Here is a 13,856-nt window from a genome sequence, read left to right as displayed (position 1 = left end):
AGTCTAGTCTGGGTGTAGAGTGAAACAATGAAACTGAGGATATGGTGTACTGTTGCTTATTTAAGCAAGCTAGTGCTGCATACAAATGAGGTTAAAGAGATCCACCCTTTAAACTCATTTTGCAATTAGCTGAAATGAGGAGGGGAAAAATAGTGGGTATATAAGTTTTTTCAGGCTCACTTATCAGTTCAGATGGCTGTTGTAGCAAACTGCAACTGCTTTAGGCAGCTCATCTGTTAGGGGAACTGCTGATTTGATGGCATCTGCATTTACTTCAGACTTCTGTGTATTTTAAAAACACTGCTCTTAGTTTATTCAGAGCCTTTCCTTAATAAAAAGAATGGAAGTGGTAGAATCGTAGAATGCTCTGGGTTGAAAGGGGTCTTACAGATAATCTAGTTATAACCTGTGCCTTGCTCAGGAACACTTTTCCATAGCCTAAGTTGCCCAGAGCTCCATCCAGCCTGGCCTGTAATGCCTCCAGACACATCTACAGCTTCTCTGAGCAGCCTGTGCCAGGGCCTCACCACCCTCATTGTGAAAAACAGCTTTATATCTAGTCTAATTTGAGCCTCTTCCTGTTTAAAACTTACTCTCTGCTATTGCACAGGCCCTGCTAAAGAGTCTGTCCCATCTTTGTGGTGTAGCCCCTTTAGGTACTGGGAGGGGCCCTAATGTGTCCCCAGAGCCTTCTCCAGGCTGAGGCAGCCCAGGTCTCAGTTTGTCTGCAGGGCAGAGCTGTCCCAGGCCTCTGGTCACCTTTCTGACCCTCTGGACAAGTCCTTCATATGGAGGGAACTTGTGCCAGCAGCACCAGGTAGCTACTCACCCACTCACCCCCTTCGCCCTCCACCCTGCCAGTGCAGATGGGAATCATGGGTTGATAAAAGAATAATAATTTAAATCAATGAAAGATAATAGAATACAGTAATAATTGTAATGAAAAGGAGTGAGAGAGATTAAATCCAAGAGGAACACGAGCTGCACAATACAATTGCTCAGTACACTGACCAATGCCCAGCGCATCCCTGGCAGAGTTTGCCATCTCTTTGCCAGCTCTGCAGTTTATATATTGGGTGTGCTGTGCCATGGTGAGGACTATATCCCTTTGGCCAGCCCAGGCAGCTGTCCTGGCCAGGCTCCCTCCTGGTTTCTGGTGCACATCCTCCCTGCCACAGCTTGGGAACTCAAAGTTCTTGATTGAGTGCAACTAAACTGTGTTATCAGCATTATTCTCATCCTAAATCCAAGGCACAGCCCTGTGACAGCTACAAAGAAGAAAATTTAACTCCATCCCAGCTGAAATCAGGCCAGATCTCCAGAGCTGGTTGTGATACCCCAGGTGGGGTGTCAAGAGAGTGGAGTAGAGGGGCAGGATCATGTCCCTTGACCTGCTGGCCGTGTTCCCTTTGGTGCAGCCCAGGGCGTGATTGGCTTTGGGGGTATCAGAAAGATGTGTGTCAGGGTTGTGCTTCACGTGTGCAAGTATTTGCTGAAGCAATACCTAATTAATTCACCTTTCATGGGTTAGTGAGAAGCTCTAATTTAAGCATTCTAACTGAACTTTTTGATTTGAGAGGAGTGTGTTTTGATCTCTTACCTGCTGCCTGGTCTGCACTGGTAGGTCATGTTTCAGTATTGCACACTGGAGTGCACCTGGTAAGAGTATGAACTCGTTTTTAACTTGGTGAATTAGAAGACTTGAGAGGCTTTCCAAGAGTCTGATTTCTCCCAAAACACACTGAGCTTTTTCTGGCCACTGTTGCTCCATGCTGCCCCATGCACCTGACCTGGGGTGGTGACTGTGACGTGCTTTGGTTCCACGGTTGTCAAGGCCCCTCTGCAGTAGCTGCACCCTGGGGAGCTGCTCATGCCCTGCTCCGACAGGGCTGGAGGACACAGCAGGAGAAGTAAGTAATGGCAAGAATAAGATTTTTTCTCTTTATCTTGTTTTCCTTCTTTTTTTCCCAATTTGTCATGAATGGTATGAAATTTTTAAAAGAAAACATGATTCCTGTCCTCTTAAATAATTTCACGTTACCAAGGTAGTTTCTCCATGAGACAGAACATATTTGTATATTCCTTTGTAGCACAGACGCTTCCAAAGGCAGGGAAGGTTTCCTCACTGAGCAGGAGGGCAGGAAGGGCTGACCCTTCGAAGGGCAATACCTGTGTGAAATGCAGTCAGTCCTTTCCCTGTACAGCACTTCAGACAATGGAGTTCTCCCCTCCCCAGTACTAACAAATTGTCTTTACAACTAAGTGGTAATAATTGAAAAAAGCCCTTTTTTATGGTTAAACAGGAGGGGCAGGCAATGTGAAATACAGCATCTGCCAAAGCCATCATCAGGGGCTGCTTGGGGGTACAAAACCCAGCTTAAACCTGCTGCTAAATTACTGTGAATCACACGGGGATTTCTAAAAGTATTTTCGTCCACAACATCATTTTGAACCACCTTTTAAAAATTATCCAAAGCTCTTCATGTGCTCCAGTTGTGAAAAGAGTGAAGAATTCAATTATATAAACTAGAATTCAGTTTTAAGCTTTCAAAAATTACTCATTCTTCATTTTTGATTCTGCTCATTGAACCGGGATTAAATTTTTTCGCTACAAATTATCTTTTTAAGTGCCAGGTGGCCAGCTCTGGGACCCTTCAGAAAAATAATTTTTTGGCTAGTTAATAATAATATTTTTCTCTGTTAACAAGATGCCTTCTTTTAAACTCCCTTTAAATCAGCAATTTCTTCAAAATCATTTATTCCCAATATATACACATACATTTTCAATGAGTTTTTGGCCTCTTTCTTGCAAAAAAGGCAGTCTTGCTCTGTGCAGCAATCAACTGTCAGGTTTGCTCAAATCCATAAATATTAATTAAGATCAATAATTTGTTTTATGCAGGACCCTGTACTCATTCTTGCTCTTGGTTTTACTGCAGTAATGGTGCCCTTGGGCACCCATCGAGTGTGGGTCTTCATGGTCCTGCTTTGTAGCATCCATTCACGTGAGTATTGCAAGGGCAAAACCACTCAGAGAAGTGCCAAGTGCTCTTACCACTGAGCAGGTTTCTTGTCTTGGAAATGACTGGAAAATACTGAGAAATATTACAAGTGATTACTTCAGATTGAATTGATCCATTCTGATACTTAAATAGAGCAAAATATTTTTTCCTGCAACTGTAGTTTCCCTTTTCCTCTGTGCATCTGTACAAGAAATAAATGCTGCTTGTTTCATCCCTGTCAGTGCAACTTGCTTTTATTTCTCAGTTGAGCATAGATTTTTTTTTTCTTCTTTTTTCTCCACTTATGGATTCTTCTATTTTTCCCCCACTTTGACTTCTTTTTCAGCATACTATTAAAGGTGTTCTTACAGTCTGTTGAGAATTGATGTATTTACTTATTACAGCAGATGACTCAAAGTAGTTGGAAAGGTTTTTGTCTGATTGCTTCCACTAACTGAAGTTGAGTTTGGTCATCTGACATCTATAAAGGATCCATCCAAAGATGTTTTTATTTGATCCTTAATGCATTGAGAAACCAGAGCTCAGAGCCTTTTCAGCTCTTGGTGAAAGGCTGGCAGTTAGTGTGCAATAAATGCGTCAGGGTGGCTGTGAGCTCTGACAGAGACAGGAATATGTAACTACAGCAATGGCCATTAAATCTGTATAAATGTGTCTCTTTAAACCCTCACCTAAGAGAGGAATGTGTGGGGCAGCCATGGTTTTCACATCATTCTTACCAAACTGAAGGTTGGAAACCTCATCTCATGAACTTCCCATGAAATCATTACAGTCTTTAAATTTTTCTGCTCTATGTTGTTTAGTAGCAGGGAGAGGGAGCCCATGACACAACTGTCAGTGTGAGCTTTGGTGGTCACATTTCTGTTACCACAATAATTTCTGATTATCTGTTTTGAAAGTACCTTCAGTTCTCTCTGCTCTGTTCTCTTTTTTTTAGCCAAGGGAGTTTTGTGTGGCACAGAAAGAGGCAAGTTGTGCCCCAAGTAATTTCCTAATTCCCTAATTTATGCTCCCGATGCTGTTACCTGAAGAATTATCCAAAAGACTGAAGTTGTTCAATACTTAGTTTTTGTTAGTCTGTGATCTCACTTCTGTTCACAGGGGCTCCAACACGGTGAAATGGCTTTCAGCACACTCCATCACTGAAAGCTTTTAAAGAGGTGATGGAGTGGTGAGAGTTTCTCTCATGGAGAGAAAAAAGGCAAGCAGGTGGGAATACTGGATCTCCTTTTTTCCCCCCTCATTGGGGAGTGGTTGATTGCCAGTGGAGTCGTGCTGTGATTTGCACTTTTGGTGTAATGAAAAGGAGATGTAGGGAGGCAGCAGGGTTTACTGATCCCATATTTTTTTTACAATAGTGTATATGAAAGGCGATTGGGAAATCCCAGAGTAAGAAATCAGCAGCTTCTGTGTAAACACTGCAGTACTTCTATATTTTTTGCTCTTTTCATGCAACTGCAGCAGGTCACTGTCTGAAACAGGAAGCTGAGATGGATGCATGTTTGGTTGTGTCTGATAAAGATGCCTTTCAGCATGTTTCTCTGTTTTAACTGAGGTCTGGTCTTTATCTAAAAAGCTGAAAGTTCTGCTTGTGTGCATGGCAGAAATATGACTAGAGATGCAGCAAAGTGTTTTCATGTAACCTACACCTCACAGGTGAGCAGCAGGGCTTTTTATCCTTGACAGTTTCCACCTGAATGGATTCTTTAATTTAAATTTTACAGCTTTAGTTCTTTACTCATTGTGGTTCATGAAGCAATTTAAAGCAATATAAGTGAATACAACAGAAAGACACCTGTGCTTAACCTTGCTAGCCATCAGTAGACACAGCTCCTGATGACTGTAAATGCCTTCCTAATGAGTGATAATCAGTATGAAAATGTCATTGCCTTAATTAATTACGGATAGTTTGGATGGTAATGAGCTAATCATTGTGAACTTTCAGTGCTTGCAGCCCCGATTCAGCCTGGTTCAGAGCAGAGTGCAGAGGCACCCAGCAAACCCAACATGACAATGAAAGCTGTGTATGGATCTTTCCTGAGCTTCTTCAGGCCAGTGAGTAAGTGTCACATCACCACTGCAGCCTTGTTCCTCTCTTCCCTCCCCACTTCTGCCTCAGTGCCACCTTCCCTCCCCTACCTGTCAGCATTTCATGGGTTAAAACCCTCGGTCCAATGCTGTAAAACTCACCAGAGATCTTGAAAATGGGATTGCTCAGTGCCTCTTTGGGGCAGTCACAGATCTGTTTGCATTGCTTCCCTCCTGCAAAACCCTCCATGGCCAGTGATGTGATTGTGCTGCAAATGCTGAAATTATGCTGGAGGTTTGGCAGAGGATCCACCATACCTTTGTTGGATCACAGCTGAACTAGTTCTCCAGTCTTCCCACACACACATAGAGATAAAAGAGAATTTGACATAGATGGGAGAAGGATTTTGTCCCTCACTGGTGTCTTTTCCACTTCTGCTGGCTAAGGAAGGCTTCAGGCCTGTCAGATCAGCCTGACCCACTCACCTTTGGACTGCTGAAGTGAAATTACAAGAACTGCTTTATTTCATACAATCATTGACCCAGAAATCACAATGCTAAATTGCTAATATCCAAAAGCAAAATAATATGAGTACAGAAAAGATTTTTTTCTATATAAAAACTGCCAGCCTCGTTCCATAACCAGACCACGGACCAATAGGAAGGAGAAGGAGAAATGCTGCTTTTCACTTGGAATGTTTCTGCATTAATATCTGTGTGCCTCCACCACTGTTGCTCACATGGAGCCCTAAATAAACACAGAGGACTGATGAAGATCCTGATCCCCCCTTTAATAAACTGAATTTGGCTACCAGTAATGTCTCTGATAAATGTGAGGCTGACAATACAGCCAGTCCTGGGGGAGTTGTTGGAACCAAATGATGCTTTGCAGCTGCTGGGTACCATAAGGGATGAGATAGGATGTGTTATAGGAATTAAATATACAGAGACATCTACTATTTATAAATATCTTACACATTTAAGCCATTTCCACAGAGTAGCTCATGATTATCAATGAATCTGCTATAAAATAGGAAATCTCAAAAATGGCTTAAATGTGTTCTCCATTAACTGTATTGGATGTCATGGGTTTGTTTTTTTCCTGGCAGCTGATTTTCAGCTGCTTGCCTTAAATTTCTACTGGTTTTTAATTAGAAACAGAACAGTCAGAAAATTTAGTTTATCCTTTTCACTCACTTCACAAACCTAAATACAAACAAGTGTCACAATGGTGTTTAGATTCAGCTTTGTAATAGATCCTTACAGAAACAAATCAAATTATGAAAGATTTTCTATTACATGATTTCGCTTTTCTGCTAATTTCAATATAAAAATTGATTGGGCTTTGGGAAAGAACATACATGAACGTCAATGATATTGTTTTCTGGCAGATTTAATTAATGAAAACATACTAGAGACACCCAAGTGATGACTTCCTTCTGCTTCACATTGCTCCCAGGATGGACATCTCATCTAATGTTGTTTTTTCTTTTTTAAAGCTTGCCGGCTCAGCAGTGAGCAATCTCTAACTCCTTGTCCTGTAGAAGGCCTGAACATGTCTGAATGCTCCAAAATTCACTGCTGTCCTTTCAAAATTGGCCAGGAGGAGCAGTGCTACATGCCAGTGAGAGATGGTGAGAAGACTTTTCAGCCTTCTGAGGTTTTTTACGTTTCTCTATGTTTCTCACACTTGTAAAACAAACAGAAACTCGTGTTTGGTAAATAATACATTCCTTTCAGGAAGGACAAATTGATAGACTTCTGGGTTGAGCAGTGTGGTCAGAGAAGTGTTAACCTCGTCCCCCAGTCCCTGACCAAATTCCAAAGACAATATAAGTCAGAATCTCAAAATAAAGCTTTCTTCTTTTTCTTGCTTCTCAACCTGACGGGTGAGTGGAGTTTTGTGTCCATCTGGTGACGTGCTGCTGCCTCAGAACAACAAACCCTGTTAAACGTGGGGTTTAAGTTACTGAAAGGAAACCATAATCCAGAACTGAATGATTTGGTTCTTCCTGGTATAATTCAGTATACCTCCATTGATTTCAGGGCTGATAGCCAAATTTTTAGGATGAGCTGGCTCAATACAGATGTGAAACCCTAAAGCTACTTGTCAGCTAACATGAATTCAATTTCTCTTGTTTGTGCTTCTTCAGGAGTAAGCTGAGGTCAAAATTTTTTCTTGTGCTTGATCAGCTCCACATTCCAGTGCTGGGGCAGCTGTAGTTACTACCAGCTGGATAATTTTTGATTGAAGAAAGTTTTATCCAGTGTGATCCCATCAGAATCTCTTCGTTAGTTAGGGGCACATGACAGAAATTATTGGTTTTAATAGTATTCAGTCCCAGCTTGGGCCTTTATATTTTGTATAAAAGACACTTCACTACAGCAAGAAGAAAAGTTGTACAGTGAAAATTAAGCTGCTCTGCTCATTTTTAAGATACATACTGAAGCAAATTTTTAAATTAAAAATGCTTATTCAGTTGCCACTGCTTGATTCCTCATTTCAGTTAGACTTTTATTGCTTGGACATCAATATCAAGGGCTGACCATTTTACAGAATTGTTTGTTCATAGATTAATGAGTTCCTTGAATGCTCCTGGATGTACAGCATATGTCCAAAGACAATGCAAACACTTACTGTTTGCCTTGTAGCAAATCTGTTGACGAAATAGAAGCACTTAGCAGGTCTTAGATTTGTAGCAATTGTGTTTGTCAGCTGGTCACAGACTGTGTACGCTGAATGGTTCTTCCCATTGGAGGTTTGTCTTGAATGAATGAGGGGTAAAATGAGGCCTTAAGAAAATGCTGCAGAAGTTATGAAGTAGACTAATAGGATTCATTTGAAAGATTTTTGTCTCCATTCTTAAAGCAGCTTCTAAGGGGTTTTGGGGTTTTTTAGCTATTTTTTATTCCCCCCACTCAACTGTGCCCCAGGCCCTGGGCTCACTCAAACCCTGGCTGCCTCTGCAACTAAACAAACACTCATGCTTTTCCCACTCAAGTGAAATTTGAGACCAGTTCTTTCTCATCTGAGCTCATTTCTAACACTTTTTTGCCATTGTGCTGCTGAATCATGGAATCCTTTAGGTTAGAAAAGACCCTTGTGACCAGTGAGCCCAGCTTTAAATTCATCTGAGAAATGGCAATTTTCCTTGGCATTTTCTGAAGTCTTGACGCTGTTTTACCACAACGACACAGATTCTGAGTTCAGAAGGCTAAAAATGACTCCTTTATTTTTGGGATGTCTTTCTTTTATACTATTTAACACAGACCGATTTGATTGGTGAATCAAAGACAAACCTCTTCACTCACATTGGTCAGAGCAGAGGGACATCAAGAAGAAGTCCCTCCTAGGGAAAAGAATGAAAACAAAGTTACAATTACAAAAACATGTTTCTTGTTTACACGAAATTCTTTGAGAAAAGAATTTCAGAAATTAAAACATCTCAGGCATGAAACCAAGGCTACAGAAGTCTTTAGGTGTGAGCTTTGCTGACAAACATCTGCCTGAGCCAAGTGGCAGCATGGCTGTGACTTCATGGCAGCAAAGTTGTGTCTTAGAGGCTGACTCTGTCACCTGAACCTCAGTGGCTGTATCAGAATTATTCAGAATTATTCAGAACTAATGCAAGCTTCTGCTGCCTCTACAGATGTGCAGCTGGCCATTCGAGTGATTTTGCTTACCGGAGGAGGATTTTTGACTTTGGGATTTCTACCCATCGTTTGCTGTGCCTTTTTGCAGAGATGGTAAGAGTTAGAGCATGACCCGACCAAAATTATTTAAAATTGTTTCTAAATGGTGAAAATATGGAGAACTGACATAATTTAACTTGGTGAGAGGAGAAAAGATTGGGGAAAAAAGGGCAAGAAACTAAAGTTCAAACATAAAAGAAGAATCCTTCTATTTTGAAGCTGCATAAAACAGAGAGTCAATTTGGCTTAAAGAAAAAAGGGTTATTTAATGCCCCAGTACTCTTTCTCAAGTCCTGGATATAAAAGACTTGGACTTAATCTTACTTCACTTGCTTGGGAAGTTGCACATAAAACACAAAAGCAGTCTCCCTCCAGGATATGCAGTAAGACACAGAAAGGAAGAACAAACATGAGGCCTGAAGAGAGTAAGAGAGATGGGCTGTGAGTTGGGAAAAAATTATCTCTAACATGTTTCTAACATGCAGCGTGGGGTTTTTAATGTATAGGGCACTTCACAGCCTCAAGTTCTACACAAGCAGTTTGGTGTCTGAGAGTGTGAAGAGTTTCAGCCTGTGTATGTGTTCTCAGGATCCAGGGAAAATGTAAACTCCACAACATCAAGGTCATTGAACTGATGGAATGAATTAACATAACCATGCTTTATTCTCCTTTGGTACTAGTTCACATTGAATGGCTGCTGCTACAACTTGGTTATTATGACAGAATTGTCTTTTTAGTGAAGATTTTTTTTCCTCCAAGCGTTAAACTTTTGCTCTTCTAAGATCTAGTCTGTGTGGGATCATAGACATGCATGTGCACACACACACATAGACTTTACTAATGAGGCTGCTTGGCAGATGGCTGTTGGCTGTGGAGTTCCACATTTTGACAAAACCTGCTGTGAAAATCTCCGCATTACATCTTACACTGTGCTCAACAGCTGATGCACAGCATACAGATAGCTGCACTGAGTCATCAGTGACTCTGAAAGCAGGAGGCAAAGAATCAACATGAAATTATCATAAATTTTCTGGAAAATGAATTAATATGTGTTCATTTTGGGAGAATTCACATTAGTGTTTAAATGATCGTTACTCTAGTTTTTCATAGCCAGTGAAACTAGGAATTTTGCTCTTGTGCCTATGGCTTGGTTTTTTGCTTTGTCTTTGAATGCAGTAACTAAGCAGATGCTAAATGGTTCAAATTTCCAACATCACATATTTAAGTTCGATGAAGGGTGCAATTCTATCGTGCTGTAACTTTGAGTTTTACCAGTTTTAGAGACAGTTGATAGAGCTTTGAGAAACATTCTTTTAATAAGCCAAAAACCTCTCTGGATAGAAATTCTTTTGTTTTCAACATTATGCAGTCATTGTTGAGAGAGTCCTATGCACAATGCCAAATCTGTACTGCAACTGGTGTGCACAAAAGTAAAAACACTTCTCTAGAGTTATCAAAAAACCCAAGTTGACTTTGCTGATGAAATTTGGGATAATTGTTTAACTCCACTGTGCCTCCTCTAGAGCAAATTGCAAGGTTTCTACACCATGGGCACACAAAGAAAATGTAGGAACATGAAATTCCTGTGAAATTGCTAGAAGGAGCTGAGTACTCCTCTCCTTGCCACACTTGATCAATTCTAGTTGATCTAATTTCCCAAGCCAGTGAGGCTTTGTTACTTTCCACATCCCCATGGACAAACTATGTGTTTGCCTCCTTCCAATGGTGTTTTTCATGCAGGAAGCAGAATCCACACATCTGTTCCCTGCCAATTGGCAATTTCCCTTGTGTGCTATCAGCACAGTGTCTCCTGTCTAGAACTGTTCTCTGATGGTTTTGCTATGTCCATAACTGTGCCAGCCTGTCTTACTCCTCTCAGTTTTGTTAGTCCTCTTTAAGAACCACATGCAAGGACAAGGAGGTTAAAACCATAAATGTTAGAAAAATGCAGGTGCACTTAAACAATGCTACTTTGAATAATATCATGTGGATTTTAAAAATAGAATAGAGAAGTCTTCATTCCTGCCCACTACATCCCTAGAACAGCTGTGGTAAGAAGCCCAGAGAATTTTGTTGGCTTGTTACTGGGGAAATTTCTGGTCATGGTTGCATTGTCTCCCTGTCCTTGCCTGCTGGGGATGAGACAAGCAGAACTGCAGGAGTTCCTCTGTCAGGAAGAGCTGGGCAGTGAGGGGTGTCCCAGCCCCGTGTGTGCCTTGTGTGGACTGGGCACTGCTGGGTTAATGGTTGGGATTGATGAGCCTAAGGGTATTTTCTATCCTGAATGATTCTGTGAGTCTATATGAGCCAAAAGGTGGAAGTCATGAGGAAAATGTAAGAAATGGGAAAAGCATTGAAATGCTTCTCCTCGCCTTAATCTTTCTTCTGGTGATAAACCTTATGGTGACCCCTGAATTCAACCATAGCTTTTTGAGGTTTTTCACTGGAGCTAGGATTTCATGGTTGAGGTCTAGGTGACCTTCTCTAAATTCCCACTTTGGAACTCAACCAATTCCATCTGCTTTAATATTTTGCAGTCCATGCATCAATCCTTTACGAAAAATAAGTAAAAAAGTACAGAAAGTTGCACGGGAAAAAAAAGCACGTGATGAAAGGACTCAAGATGAGGAGATCCATCGCCACTTACTGGAGTGACTTAAGAGGGAAGAACCAAAAGGATGAAAAAAAAAAGAAGGTAAAATATCTTTGGGGTATTCTTTTGTTCTGAGTTTAGGGTTGTTCTGTTGAGTCTGTGTAGAATTCTGAAGATATCCACTAACAAACACCTGCTGCCTGCCAGTGCAGTGCCCATTGTACAAAGGCACTCCTTGTCAGGGATTGCTGCTGTAGGACACGAAAGATGAGAGACTCTAAATATTTCAGAAGGCAAAGAGCAAAGAAAAAAAAGTCTTTTGTTGTCTAATTCTTAGTACCTTTTATAAAGTGTTCCCATACCAACTGACCATGGTTGTGAATAGGAACAACACCTCTCTGATCCCTTGGTTAAACCAGAGAAACAGCAAAACACCACCTGGGGAAAGGTTGTTCTGAGAAAGGAGAGTTGTTTGCCAGGATTGTTTTGAGAAGAAGCTTTCTTGAGAAATTTTTCCTTGGGAAAAAGTCAGCAGCTGCTAGCAGGCTAAAATTTTTTAATTTAGAAATATCAGGCCCACAAGGGATCACCTTCAGTTGCTGTTGTGGGACAGGTAATGAGTTTGCAAGAATTCAGTTGCTGTCCTGGGCTGCCACTGACAGCAGAGCCATGGACAGTCTGAGGTTAAAGCCCTCTGCCACTGGAGTGTTCCTTGTCTCATGTGCAAACTGCAGCATGAGGAAGTGGAAAGGCAATGGGTTTGCTGCTTTCAGGAGAGGCAGGTCCATTTAGAGGCACTGAAAAGCTGGTCTGCCTGTTTTTCTGCATGGATAGGGGTGGTTTGTAGATGAGGCATTCCCATAGCTCCACACTTTGGCATTCTTGGCATTCCTCCTCAATGCTGAGGAGCAATTGACTACTGAAATAAATCTAATCTGAGAGTGAAATGCTATTTACTTCATGTCACCATACCAAACTATAGCCTACTAAAGGTCACAATGAAATAAAAAAGTGTCAGGGAGGTCATTAGACAACAAAAAATGTTTCAGTGAAAGTATTGATTGGGCAGAAATGTAAAGGTGGCCCTAAATTAAGTTATACTCATGTTTGGGATTTTTTTTCTCCCTTTGGTGTACAGGAACATCCACCTGATCCTGAAGATCAAGCAGAAGACACCAGGATTATTTTGACTACCTCCTAGAAAATGACGCATTTTATTTTAGCATTGAAGTAATACGAAGTTATTAACCTTCCATAATATTACTGATTTTGCAGTAAAAGGTTTTTTTCATTCTAGTTTCTTGCACTCACTCCACACCTCCTGTACAAAAAAAAAAAAAAAAAAAAAAAAAAAAAAAAAAAAAAAAAAAAACACCAAACTGGCAACACTGAAAGGCGAACTGCTCATGGCAACCCCTGAAGAGTAAAGGCAGTGGTTTTCTCACACAGCAGCATCCCTGTGGAGGGATATAAAGATATCAGTTATGTGTCCATCTCAACTTAGGGGTCAGCCTTAGAAAAAGCTGGAGGGAGGGTTGTCCCTCATTAAATTGGGATGGAGAGGAAGCTTGCTCTGGTTCCATATTGGATGGCTCCATAGCACAGCGTGAGGAGAACAGCTAATTCTCTCCTAGGCTACAGAGGATTTGGGAAATCTGTTGTTGGGAAATTGCTTTAAAGGTATTCTTGCCAGAAATACAAAGTACTTAAGGAAACTGTGAGAGTGTTGTCTCTGGAGTTGTTCTCTCTGCTGGGTATCACTGCACCACACTTTCGTTGATCTTTTATTGACCTGTCTCCCAAAGTAGGTGATTCCAAAATGCAATTTCTTTCCATTTCTCTGTAGTGTAACAAAAATAAAAGAAACAGATGTGTAACACTTTTCGACAGCTGAGTGCAGAGTGAGCACCTAAAAGAATGTCAGCAGAAGTCAGTATCACCCATAATAGCACAATCACTTGTCATATTTCTCTGGGGCTGTGAAGTCCATGTGGCAGAATTTCCAAGAGCTACAACTGTTAGGAATGGAGCTTTGGTCCCAAGCTGGAGTGTAAATGTTATGAGTGATTCTTAGAAACTCTGTTCTTTCAGAATTCCCTGGTTAAAACATTTTCCTTAGTTTCCTAAGTCCTAAAAAGGGGATCACTTAAAATCCAAGTGTAATGTGGGTGGAATATGCATATGGGTGATCTCAGGAAGGTGTTGGAGTGCTTGCTGATGATCAGATGTAACTATATGCAGGAGTTTAAAGCCCTACATTGCAACCATTGCCAGAAGCATTGTGTTACAGATGATTTGGTTAGAATTTTGCAAGCAAAAGTGTTACACTCTTTTTGATGTGGAGCAACAGAGTGATGGAAACTGAACAGGGCACTGTTTGCTTTCTAAATCTGAAAAGATTAGAAGGTGAAGTATGTATATAGACATTTTAACAAAGAAAAAAACAGTTTCCTGCTGCATGAATTCCAAGGCACTCTCACAGCTGAACTGTGCAGGTGACAAACCAGAGAAATCCTCGTGGC

The 13,856-nt window shown here is 41.0% G+C and overlaps 1 long non-coding RNA gene across 1 annotated transcript; it reads left to right on the top strand.

Moving 5' to 3' along the window:
• Positions 1 to 4,927: 4,927 nt before the first annotated feature.
• On the top strand, positions 4,928 to 8,789 carry LOC136370584 (uncharacterized). The gene is made up of 3 exons (XR_010745202.1): positions 4,928 to 5,079; positions 6,548 to 6,682; positions 8,699 to 8,789. It is a non-coding gene; the product is annotated as an uncharacterized lncRNA (long non-coding RNA).
• Positions 8,790 to 13,856: the final 5,067 nt, after the last annotated feature.

This window comes from Sylvia atricapilla, chromosome 21 (assembly GCF_009819655.1).
Source record: "Sylvia atricapilla isolate bSylAtr1 chromosome 21, bSylAtr1.pri, whole genome shotgun sequence".
NCBI classification, from domain to species: Eukaryota; Metazoa; Chordata; class Aves; order Passeriformes; family Sylviidae; genus Sylvia; species Sylvia atricapilla.
The sequence above is the reverse complement of the archived record's forward strand: the minus strand, read 5'-3'. Positions and strand labels throughout refer to the sequence as shown.